The sequence below is a fragment of the Hyperolius riggenbachi genome, chromosome 7, assembly GCF_040937935.1.
Source record: "Hyperolius riggenbachi isolate aHypRig1 chromosome 7, aHypRig1.pri, whole genome shotgun sequence".
Classification (NCBI taxonomy): Eukaryota; Metazoa; Chordata; class Amphibia; order Anura; family Hyperoliidae; genus Hyperolius; species Hyperolius riggenbachi.
The window spans coordinates 95,724,738-95,736,153 of NC_090652.1; the positions used below are offsets into that span (position 1 = coordinate 95,724,738).

Here is an 11,416-nt window from a genome sequence, read left to right on the forward strand (position 1 = left end):
TTTCGGCCGTCCCTAGAAGCCGCATGCAACGTCCAGGGACGGCTAGCCGGCGCGGCTTTATGTTCCCTGCGGGGACGAGAAACGCCGATCGCGATGATCTCCGTACTGCCGCCACCGAACGAGACGTCAAAGGACGTATCAACTTTCTGGCCGCCCCAACGCTGCCTGCTGCCTGTGTGAACCGGCCCTTAGCTGAAGGATCAGATTTATAAATCTTGGACCCTGATACCTTAAATACTGTAAGCCATTTAAAACTGCAAACAGAACTTGAAGACCTGTTGGAGTGTGTAGAACATGTGATGCGCAATCAAGGATACCTCATATTTCTACTTTCTGAATATCTGCCGTTTCCCGAGGCAAGAGAGGTTCTATGCTGATTGCACACACCAAGGGGGAAAGGAGGACCCATGCCAGCTAAAGTAGACTGAAAGTGAGAGGGATACAGAGGCTGCCATATTTATTTCCTTCTAAATATACCAGTTGCCTGGAAACCCTGCTGATCTTTGGCAGCAGTAGTGTCTGAATCACATTCCTGAAACAAGCATGTGGGTAATCCAGTCAGACTTCGGTGAGGAACATCTCATCTGCATGCTTGCCCAGGGTCTATGGCTAAAAGTAATAGAGGCAGAGGATCAGCAGGATACCAACTTAAAAATAAATAAATATGGCAGCCAACATATCCCTCTCACTCCAGGCATTCTTTAAAGGATACTGAAGTAACATGTGACATGATGAGATAGACATGTGTATGTACAGTGCCTAGCTCACAAATAACTAGGCTGTGTTCCTTTTTTTCTCCCTCTGTCTGAAAGATTTAAATATCATGTTTGTAAGTGACTGACTCAATCCTGACTCAGACAGGAAGTGACTACAGTGTGACCCTCACTGATAAGAAATTCCAACTATAAAACACTTTCCTAGCAGAAAATGGCAAGAAAGAGATAAAAAAAGGAATTTCTTATAAGTGATGATCACACTGTAGTCACTTCCTGTCTGAGTCAGGACTAAGTCAGCCACCTACATACCTGATATTTAACTCTTTCAGGCAGAGAAAGAAAAAAAGGAACACAGCATAGTTATTTGTGTGCTTGGCACTGTACATGCCCATGTCTATCTCATCATGTCACATGTCACCTCGGTTATCCTTTAAAGCCATTGTAATCTTGCCTGCACAGTGTTTAGCCAAGCAGCTAGTTTTACATATAGATTAATAAGTGAGACTGGGCTGTAACTGGTAGTGAGTATGGTGTCCTTAACCGCTTTTGAAATAACTTTTGTTGCCTGCAGTAATGGTGGCCACACACCATACAATTAAAAGATCCAATTTTACACCAATTTGATAAATACCATTCGTTGTCCCGAATAGAGAAATCCGATCGAATTGACAGTTTTTTCGATTTTTTTTTTAATTGGACATGAAAATTCAGACCAATTTTATCAAGAATTGAATGGTGTGCGATGGATTGTGAAATTGTATTCAAGCCAAAAAATTGTATGTAACTTATTCATTGTATACTAAACTTTATTTAAACACTTTTTTCTCTTGATTTTCCTAACCAACCAACTTTTTCAAAGTTTACAACTTTTTTCCAGAAATTGCAACAATCTCGAAAATAGGTGTGTGGTACCTCAAAGATTCTGATCGAAACCTCCGATCAATCGGAAAAATGGATCAGAATGCTCAAATTGAATCAAAATAAAAAAAAATTCTATGGTGTATGGCCACCTTTAGTCTGGGCAGTGCTTCTCCTCAGTTTCCATTATTTCAATTAAACAGGCTGTTAAGGGTGGTGCTAATGGTCCTTGAATTCCTTATAATAGAGGTCTACATAACCATCCAGGCTGGGTGCCTTTGAAGCTTTTAATGCATCAATAGCCATAAGCACTTCACGTTTCTGTTTGTTAAAGGTATACCTCTCAGGTTGATTCGTTTTTGGGTGGGAATACCTCGTAAAATATGGGGAACCTTATAAGGGTGTATAGGGCCCACCAAGTTTTTACTACTTCCATTTTACTTTAGTTTCAGGAGTATTGTGTAATGGCAGGAATTACAGAAGAATAGGTTCAGTTACTACGCAAGAGACAAACTGCAAGTTAAGGAAGAGACCAACAGACCAGAAATACAATTTAGAAGGGTTACAAATTATTATTAATCTACTTTCCTAGAGTCTCGTATTCTTAATTTAAATGTAAGGGGATAACGTTTAGAACTGGAGTGTAAACAGTTAAAATGTCAGTGTGGTGTCATTAAAATGTCAATCTGGTTCATTCAGCTCTAGCAAAGGAGAAGTACCATAATGACCTTTTGAACTTCTCAGCACAATCCTGTTATCAGCAGTGTTTCTTCTTGCAGGTACAAGTGTTTTGCCTTCTATTTACTTTTCAGGATAGCTTTGGCTGCATTCCGCTGCCTGCTATGTGCATAGATAAATCACTGGTTTTGTTATTCCTAGTAACTAAAATAAATAAAAAGGAAACACAGGCAAGTTACTAGGATTGGTACTATATGCTCCCATGTTTATGTCATCTTGAGGTTTATTCATAAGGGGGGCTAATATTACCACGCATACAAAGTACACGGTAATATTATAAAGTGTGCAGTAATAGTCCCATAGAGTACGTGTGTAACTACCGCGGCTGCTACTATGGTAACATGTCCCTGTCAGGTCACGTACACTTTGATCACTAAGGCAACACTGCAGGTAACGAGTGCTGTAAAGATACACTGTTCAACTGCAGCTGAACTGTGTGTACTGCTTAATATGCGGAGGAGTGATGGCAGTGACATGAAGCTGCATTGACTTTCATGTTACTGTCCATAATACAAAAAGCATTCCCACACATTGCGATGTAACTTAATTCTTCGTGGGTTATATTGTGTTGGAGCCACCAATGTTTGCATTGAAATGGACCATGCCATGCATGCTGTGTGTCAAGAACGCGTGCACAAAAGTCCTAAACCCATGGTAAGCCACCATGATTGGGGAAACCCCTCCCCCCATCATCCCTCCTATGCTTGTCCAACCAGGGCTGATGGCAAATCTTCCCCTCACTCACAAAGCATATTTTCCCCAGTGAATAAATAAATCTATCCTATGCAGAAAGGGTTAAATTGTAATAAATAAATCAATCTTGTAAAAACATGATGACACACATTGCATGTCATCTGTGTCATTTTCTCCAAATCTTCAGAACTTGAAAAAAAATGCATTGAGTTTGTGTTATGTGGTCTCTTCAGATGCAGGTAGTTTTTACTGCAGTATTTAACTTACTTTTTATTTTAGTTCTGAACCAATGATCTAGGAAACCCAAACTGTGCCATGAATTTCTTATCAGGAAAGTTGGTGTTACTTAAAGTGTAACTGTCGGGCATAAAATCAAAAATCAATTCTTTATTTTTATCTGGTAAACCAGTAATACGGATGCTAACCAGGCAATCCAAAAGTTAAAATCTCTATTACTTTTCTTGTTTATAAATGATCATTCCCCAGTTTACCTGACTCTTATTTGATACGTTGCCACACAAAGGAAGTTGCAGGGCATGCTGGGTTATCCTTTTTTGCTTCTGTACATTAGTACTCTGAGAGGAAATAAAGAAGCAAAAAAAGACAACCCAGCATGCCCTGCAACTTCCTTTGTGCGGCAGCGTACCAAATAAGAGTCAGGTAAACTGGGGAATGATCATTTATAAACAAGAAAAGTAATAGAGATTTTAACTTTTGGATTCCCTGGTTAGCATACTTATTAGTGGTTTACCAGATAAAAATAAAGAATTGATTTTTGATTTTATGCTCGACAGTTACACTTTAACACTGCTTTTTCTGTGTTTCTGATATTCAGCTATTCTCAGTGACACCCAATATATGTTTCTTTGGGGTGACACAGACACCAGGCACGCGTACGTTAAAAAGGGGCGCTGGGAAAAAAGGGCGCCGGGTTTTTAACGATAAGCATGGATAACGTTTAAAAATGTATTGTACTGTATTTCGTTTAAAATTAATGTTTTATAAAGTTATAAATCATTAAATAATGTGCATTAAATCGGCAATTGTAAAAACGTTAATCTTTCGTTTAAATAGTGAAACGTATAATAACGTTTAAAAAAAAAAAATACTAAGTAACCCTCCCTGTACCTACCCCTAACCCCTAGACCCCCCTGTTGATGCCTAAACCTAAGACCCCCCTGTTGGTGCCTAAGTAACCCTCCCTGTACCTACCCCTAACCCCTAGACCCCCCTGTTAGTGCCTAAACCTAAGACCCCCCTGTTGGTGCCTAAACCTAAGACCCCCCTGTTGGTGCCTAAACCTAAGACCCCCCTGTTGGTGCCTAAACCTAAGACCCCCCTGTTGGTGCCTAAACCTAAGACCCCCCTGTTGGTGCCTAAACCTAAGACCCCCTGTTGGTGCCTAAACCTAAGACCCCCCTGTTGGTGCCTAAACCTAAGACCCCCCTTTTGGTGCCTGAACCTAAGACCCCCTGTTGGTGCCTAAACCTAAGACCCCCCTGTTGGTGCCTAAACCTAAGACCCCCCTGTTGGTGCCTAAACCTAAGACCCCCCTGTTGGTGCCTAAACCTAAGACCCCCCTGTTAGTTTTTTCGTTTAAAAATAATGTTAAAAAAAAAAATGTACTGTTTTTCGTTTAAAAATAATGTTTAAAAAAAATATTGTACTGTTTTTCGTTTAAAAATAAAATTTAAAAATGTATAAATCATTAAATAATGTGTAATCATGAGAAACAGTAATAAAACATTAAGTCTCCGGGCGCCGCTTTTAAAACGTTATTTATCTCCGGCGCCCTTTTTTCCTATCGGGCGCCCATTAAACGATATTTATTATAGGAGTGAATGGCGGCGCCCGATTTGTCCACTAGCCTCAGGCGCCCGAATTTACTGTTTCCCCAGGCACACCCTCTGTAAAGGATACTAATTGCATAAACAGGTTGTACAATGTCCATCCAACCTGCAGCTGCCCAAACACAGTACAGATCTTTGGATCAGCATGTCCTGTATACAGACTATACACAGCAGGCACAAGTTACATTTTGGGGCTGGAACATACTAGAAAACGTAAATCTTATAAATCAGCAATAATCAGGGATGGCCGAACATTGCAGTTTCGCTTTGTTTCAGTTCCTCTTTAAAACTATATTACATGATCCCACCATTCCAGCGAAGAGTCCTCCTAAATTTATTCGAATGGAGCCCTTTAAATAAGCTTCTGCCTGCCATGCTCCCAGGCGTGAACAAATGCAACTTGCCGTGTGCGAGTTAGCGTCGTTCTACCAGGCATGCGTGGACCTTCATCGCACACCATCCACAGCCGGCCAAAAGAAGCTCCAGTTTAAAAGGTTTAGGAGGACCCTTCACTGGAACGGTCGGGTGTAAGAAGATACTGGATGCCTCTAGACCAGGTGTGTCAAACTCAAATACAAAGTAGGCCGAAATTGTACATTGGGGGTAGTCGCTGGCCAACCTCAATGTCTACTGGCCACCTTCCTCCCTCATAAAGTTTCCAGGTGTCTAAGGGCCCCCCTCCAACCCCTATGCAGTTCCTTGGTATCTAGTGGCTCTCCTCCCTCCCCTATACAGTTCCCAGATGTCTAGTGGTTCTCCCTTCCCTATGCAGTTCCCTGGTATCTAGTGCCTCTCCTCCCTCCCCTATACAGTTCCCAGATGTCTAGTGGTTCTCCCTTCCCTATACAGTTCCCTGGTGTCTAGAGTCCCCCATCCTCCCCTATATAGTTCGCTGGTGTCTAGTGTTTTCCCCCTACCTCCCCATATGGCTTCCCTGGTGTTTTAGGGCTTTACCTCCAATATAGCTTCCTTGGTGGTCTAGAGTGGGCCAAATATAATGCAAAGTGGGGAAACCTCTTGAGGGCCAAATTGAATGGCTCTGCGGGCCAGATCTGGTCCTCGGGCGGGAGTTTGCCCATGCCTGCTCTAGACTATCCAGATTCTTCCTACTACCTAGGTATGTCTCTAATTTGTATTCTTAAAACTGGTTCAGAGGTACGTTAAGTAGAGGAAGGTTTTTCTTGTTTTTCCTTTTCAACACATTTTTCTGCTATGAGTATGTTTATTTTCCATGGGAAGTTGGAATATTAGAAAGCAGCTGGACTTAACACTGGCCCTACGCCTAAAGTGCATCAGACTTCCAAGACCTGTACAAAAGGGGAACATTTAAAAGCAAGATGATGTAGGGAAAATATTGTGAAAAAAGTAATGTAATGTAATTATTCAGAGCAGAGCAAAGACCTGCAAGTGCAACCCAGCATGAGGGGGACATGATCAAGAGACCCAAGGGCACTCCTGCAGAAAAACAGGTTTAATCTTCCAAGAAAAATGCTGGGAAAATACATGCATTATATACATTGAAATGACAATATTGTTGTGTCTTTGTTTAAACGTAATGAAATATTTTAGTGTAGGAGTTGCTGAAAACGTCATATAGCCCCATTTCCTGCAACTGAATGACAATGGAAATGAGTTAGGGTCTGTTCACACCAGGGGCATAACAATAGACCCTGCAAGGGATGCAGCCGCAGGGGGCCCCAGAAGCCACAGGGGGCCCCATGGGGGGAGAAGTTTTTCTTTCCATGTCCTGAGAGACTGACAAACTCTCTGCACAATTGTTCTATAGACTGCATCTGCTCAGCCACTTCTAAGAATTCATACAAAGTTTTGCAGACAAAGATTTGTAGACAGTCCCTATTCTCTTATGTAGAGTGCCCAGCCCCCAGGCTCTCCACCCCTTTCCCAAGTGCTCTGTACTGTAGTGATGCTGGAGAAGTCTGCAGAGCCAGTTCTGCTCCATCAGAGATGGACAGAGTGAGTGTAATAAGCTGAGGCTGGGAGCACACTCGTCTGTCAGTTTTCTTTATAAGTTTTCTGCACACCTGGGCCAGATGCAATTCACTTTTTCTCCTGAGTTTTCTCCTAGGAGATAATGTTTCATCTTCGATTTAAAATAACTTTTTAGCACTTTGCAATGGAAAAAGTACCAAAAAGTAAGTGGAAAAGTACTATCAAAATGATTTTAAATGTTTGTTTGCTTGCTGGTGGTTTAAAAGGTATTTTATTTACAAGTTATGAAAATATCACCCAGGAGAAAACTCAGGAGAAAAAGTGAATTGCATCTGGGTCCATGTGTGTCTGTATGTGAGAAAACATACATGTTTCATCACAGAAACGAATGTAATTAATAGATTAATAGTAATTAATAAATAGCTTTTATCTGCCTGTGGAAAATACATTCAAGTGTGCACTAGCCAATTGAATAACATTGGTTCTCAGTTAACCTGTGCAGAAAGCATGGGGGGAGGGGGGTAGTGGGTAGGGGGCCTCATCCAAAGTTTTGCAGGGGGGGGGGGGGGGCAGTGATTTCTAGTTACGCCCCTGGTTCACACTTGTTTAACCACTTCAGCCTTCAGTTGTTTTTCACCTTATGCATCTGAGCAATTTTCACCTCCCATTCATTTGCCAATAACTTTATCACTACTTATCACAATTAATTGATCTATATCTTGTTTTTTTCCGCCACCAATTAGGCTTTCTTTGGGTGGTACATTTTGCTAAGAATTCTTTTTTTCTAAATGCATTTAAACAGGAATATTAAGAAAAAAATGCATTTTTCTCAATTTTTTTCTTAATATTCTTGCTCAAATAATTTTTTCAGTTTTTGGCCATTATAGCTCTAAAATAATCCACGCTACCATAATTAAAACCCACACATTTTATTTGCCCATTTTGTCCCGGTTATTACACCATTTAAATGATGTCCCTTCCGTATCACAATGTATGGTGCCAATATTTGGAAATAAAGGAGCATTTTTTCAGTTTTGCTTCCATCACTATTTACAAGCTTATAATGCAAATAATATTAGTAATGTGCCCTCTTGACATGCATATTTAAAAAGTTCAGACCCTTAGGTAACTATTTATGTTTTTGGGCTTTTTTTAATTGTAATTTTTTTTTTTAGTTAAACATTTTACTTGGGTATTTTTTGGGCGTGGGAGATAAACAGTTAATTTTAAATGTAATTTATTGTGTTATGTGTGAAAACAAAATGTATGTGCATGTAGTTTTACTATTTGGCCACAAGATGGCCACAGTGATTTTGTTTAATTCCCATCCTGTAAGTGAGAGTGCTCGCTTACAGGAAGCACAAGGAGGACGTAATTTTTTTTTTGGGGGGGGGGGGTCAGAAAGACCGCGGCCTGTGAAAAGAAGCCGTCAGTGTTTGTACCGACGGCTCCCATCCATTGATCTCCGGTCTCCCGGGGGGGGGGGGGGGCGGCATGGGAGCGCGCGCAGCAGCAGCACAAACGCGCGCAGCAGCAGCCTTTTGGACATTAACCACTTGAGGACCCACCCTTTACCCCCCCTTAAGGACCAGCGCTGTTTTAGGTGATCTGTGCTGGGTGGGCTGTGCAGCCCCCAGCACAGATCAAAGGGCACTCAGAGCGATCAGATCGCCCCCCTTTTTTCCCCACTAGGGGGATGATGTGCAGGGGGGGTCTGATCGCTCCTCCTGGCTGGCATTTTGCGGGGGGGGGCACCTCAAAGCCCCCCTCCGCGGCGAAATCCTCCCCCTCCCTCTCCTACCTGCTCCCCCGGGAGATCTGGGCTGCACAGGACGCTATCCGTCCTGTGCAGCCAGTGACAGGACGTCCCCTGTCACATGGAGGCGATCCCCGGCCGCTGATTGGCCGGGGATCGCCGATCTGCCAGCAGCGCCGTACAAATGTAAACAAAGCGGATTATTTCCGCTTGTGTTTACATCTAGCCTGCGAGCCGCCATCGGCGGCCCGCAGGCTATTCACGGAGCCCCCCGCCGTGAATTGACAGGAAGCAGCCGCTCGTACGAGCGGCTGCTTCCTGATTAATTAGGCTGCAGCTGGCGACGCAGTACTGCGTCGCTGGTCCTGCAGCTGCCACTTTGCCGACGCACGTTATGAGTGTGCGGTCGGCAAGTGGTTAAAGTCATGTCCAAAAGGCGAAAATTGTCAAAAAACGTATCAGTGGCTCAGCTTTTTGGCCCGGATCAAAACCGGAGCCACGGATACCAATGTTTAAAATAGCAGCCGTCTTCACACACTTTAAAAAACTGATCCGCGGGATCCGTTTTGAAAAACATAACGAAGAGTCCGGATTTGCAGGTTTTTTCACAGACCCCAGATACACGGAGTGGTAGTGAAAAGCTACACAAAAACGGATCTCCCTCTACACAGAGAACTTTTGCACACAAAACAGAGACAAAAAAGGATTGCCTACTGCCTGCTCCTCCCCTCAACATCATCTCTTATCCCAGGGATTTTTAACCTGTGGTACGCGTACCACCAGTGGTACTTTGCTTTTGGCCAGGTGGTATGCACTGAGATTGCCTGCCACTTAATTGCCCCCCTGCCCTGTTCCCATCCTACCTCCACAAAGTTCAGCTCCCTCTGGCTTGCTCCTTGATGTGCTGCCCTGCTGCATACTTCAGACCTCAGATCAGCGTTAACGAGACAGCCAGGCAAATGGTGCATAGTGACGGCATGCATACAGGAAGTGACATTATTGCTCACTTCCTGTATTTGACATATACGTGCCATCATTGTGCACTGTACACCAGGCTATGTCTTCACTGGGGATGGGTTACCGCTAATCTAAGGTCTGAACCATTCCGCAGGGCAGCACAGCGAATAGCAAGCGAAGGGGAGCCAAACTCTGTGGTGAATCACTGCCCAGCTCTCTGGCGGTAGTGGGAGGCTACCTATAATTAAGCAGGGGGGAAGGGAGGAACTGGAAAGGCCACCTATATTGGCCACCTATACTGGCAATCTGTAATCTACTGCGCAGGCGCACTGGTGGTATTTGAACATTTTCAGGTGTTAGAAGTGGTACAATTAGTGGTAAGGTTGAAAAGCCCTGTCTTATCCAATAGAAACACACATGAAGAAAAGACATATGTTTAAACGGACTGGAAACGTATGCTACAAAAGGACAACGGCTCGGTCCACACTTGGCCAGCTGCAGATCGGATCCCGTTTTAAATGTTATCACTTTTCTAAAAACTGATGCAAAGCTGATCAGTTTTTCAAAATGTTGTCCTTTTGTAGCATACGTTTTGCAGTCCATTTAAACGTATGTCCTTAACTGTGTTTTTTTTTTTAAATCATACTGGAACTAACAAGTGACATGATGTGATAAACATGAGCATGTATTCAACTAGTAAGCCTATTGCCTGGGTTCACGTTTATTTATTTTTTTCATTCCAAGAGTTAAAAGGGCACTATGGCAAAAAAATTGTAAAATTTAAAATATGTGCAAACATAGACAAATAAGAAGTTCATTTTTTCCAGAGTAAAATGAGCCATAAATTACTTTTCTCCTATGTTGCTGTCACTTACAGTAGGTAGTAGAATTCTTACAGAAGCGACAGGATTTGGACTAGTCCATCTCTTCATGGGGGGATTCTCAGGGATTTATTTATTTTCAAAAGCACTTAGTGAATGGCAGTTGCTCCGTCCAACTGCCAAAAAACTGTGTAGCGAGCAGGGAAGCTCATCAGCATCATTGTTTAAATCCTTTTTAGGGAATATTTTTATAAAGAATAAAAGCCTTGCTGAGAATCCCCTATGAAGAGATGGACAAGTCCAAAACCTGTTGCTTCTGTCAGATTTCTACTACCTACTGTAAGTGTCAGCAACATGGGTGAAAAGTAATTTATGGCTCATTTTACTCTGGAAAAATGTACTTCTTATTTGTCTGTTTGCACATATTTTACATTTTACAATTTTTTGCTGTAGTGCCCCTTTAATAGACCAGTGCTTTATGTTGAGTGAGGCAGTCAAATGCAGCAAAGGCTCTCCTGAAAAGTAAACGGACACAAAACACTTTTATCTAGCTAATGCTCTTGACCTCCAAAGCAAATTATTTTTATTGTGAGCTGAATGAACCAGATGTTGGGCTTGATTCACAAAGCGGTGCTAACAGTTAGCACGCTGGTGAAAAGCCCGTTATCACGCCTAAACTCAGTTTAGGCGTGAAAAGTTTAGGTGTGATAAGTGTAGGTGTGATAAGTTTAGGCGTGATAACTATAGCACCAACTGGGTTAGCACCGCAGTGCACAGCTGATCAAAAGTTTTGCGCTAGCAAAGTCTGGTGCACTTCGCATAGAGTTTATTGGCGCTGCTTTGCGTGCGGGACTTTGCACGCGATCTAAACTTATCTAAACTTATCACGCCTAAACTTATCACACCTAAACTTATCACGCCTAAACTGGCTTTTCACCAGCGTGGTGCAATGGCTATCACGCCTAAAGTCTCTAACTGGGTTAGCACCGCTTTGTGAATCAAGTCCGTTATGTCACACTGACAAGGATGCTGTGCAAACTTCAGAATTCAAAAGTGAAAATAGGAATATGAGACCAT

At 42.5% G+C, this 11,416-nt stretch overlaps 1 protein-coding gene across 1 annotated transcript in view; it reads right to left on the reverse strand.

Moving 5' to 3' along the window:
- LOC137524478 (uncharacterized) overlaps nucleotides 1-10,459 on the reverse strand; it is a 110,634-nt gene extending 100,175 nt beyond the window's left edge. The window contains exon 1 of the mRNA XM_068244391.1: nucleotides 10,394-10,459. The gene's annotated coding sequence lies outside the window, so the exon portion shown is untranslated. The remainder of the gene's footprint in view (nucleotides 1-10,393) is intronic.
- Between the last annotated feature and the right edge of the window lie 957 nt (nucleotides 10,460-11,416).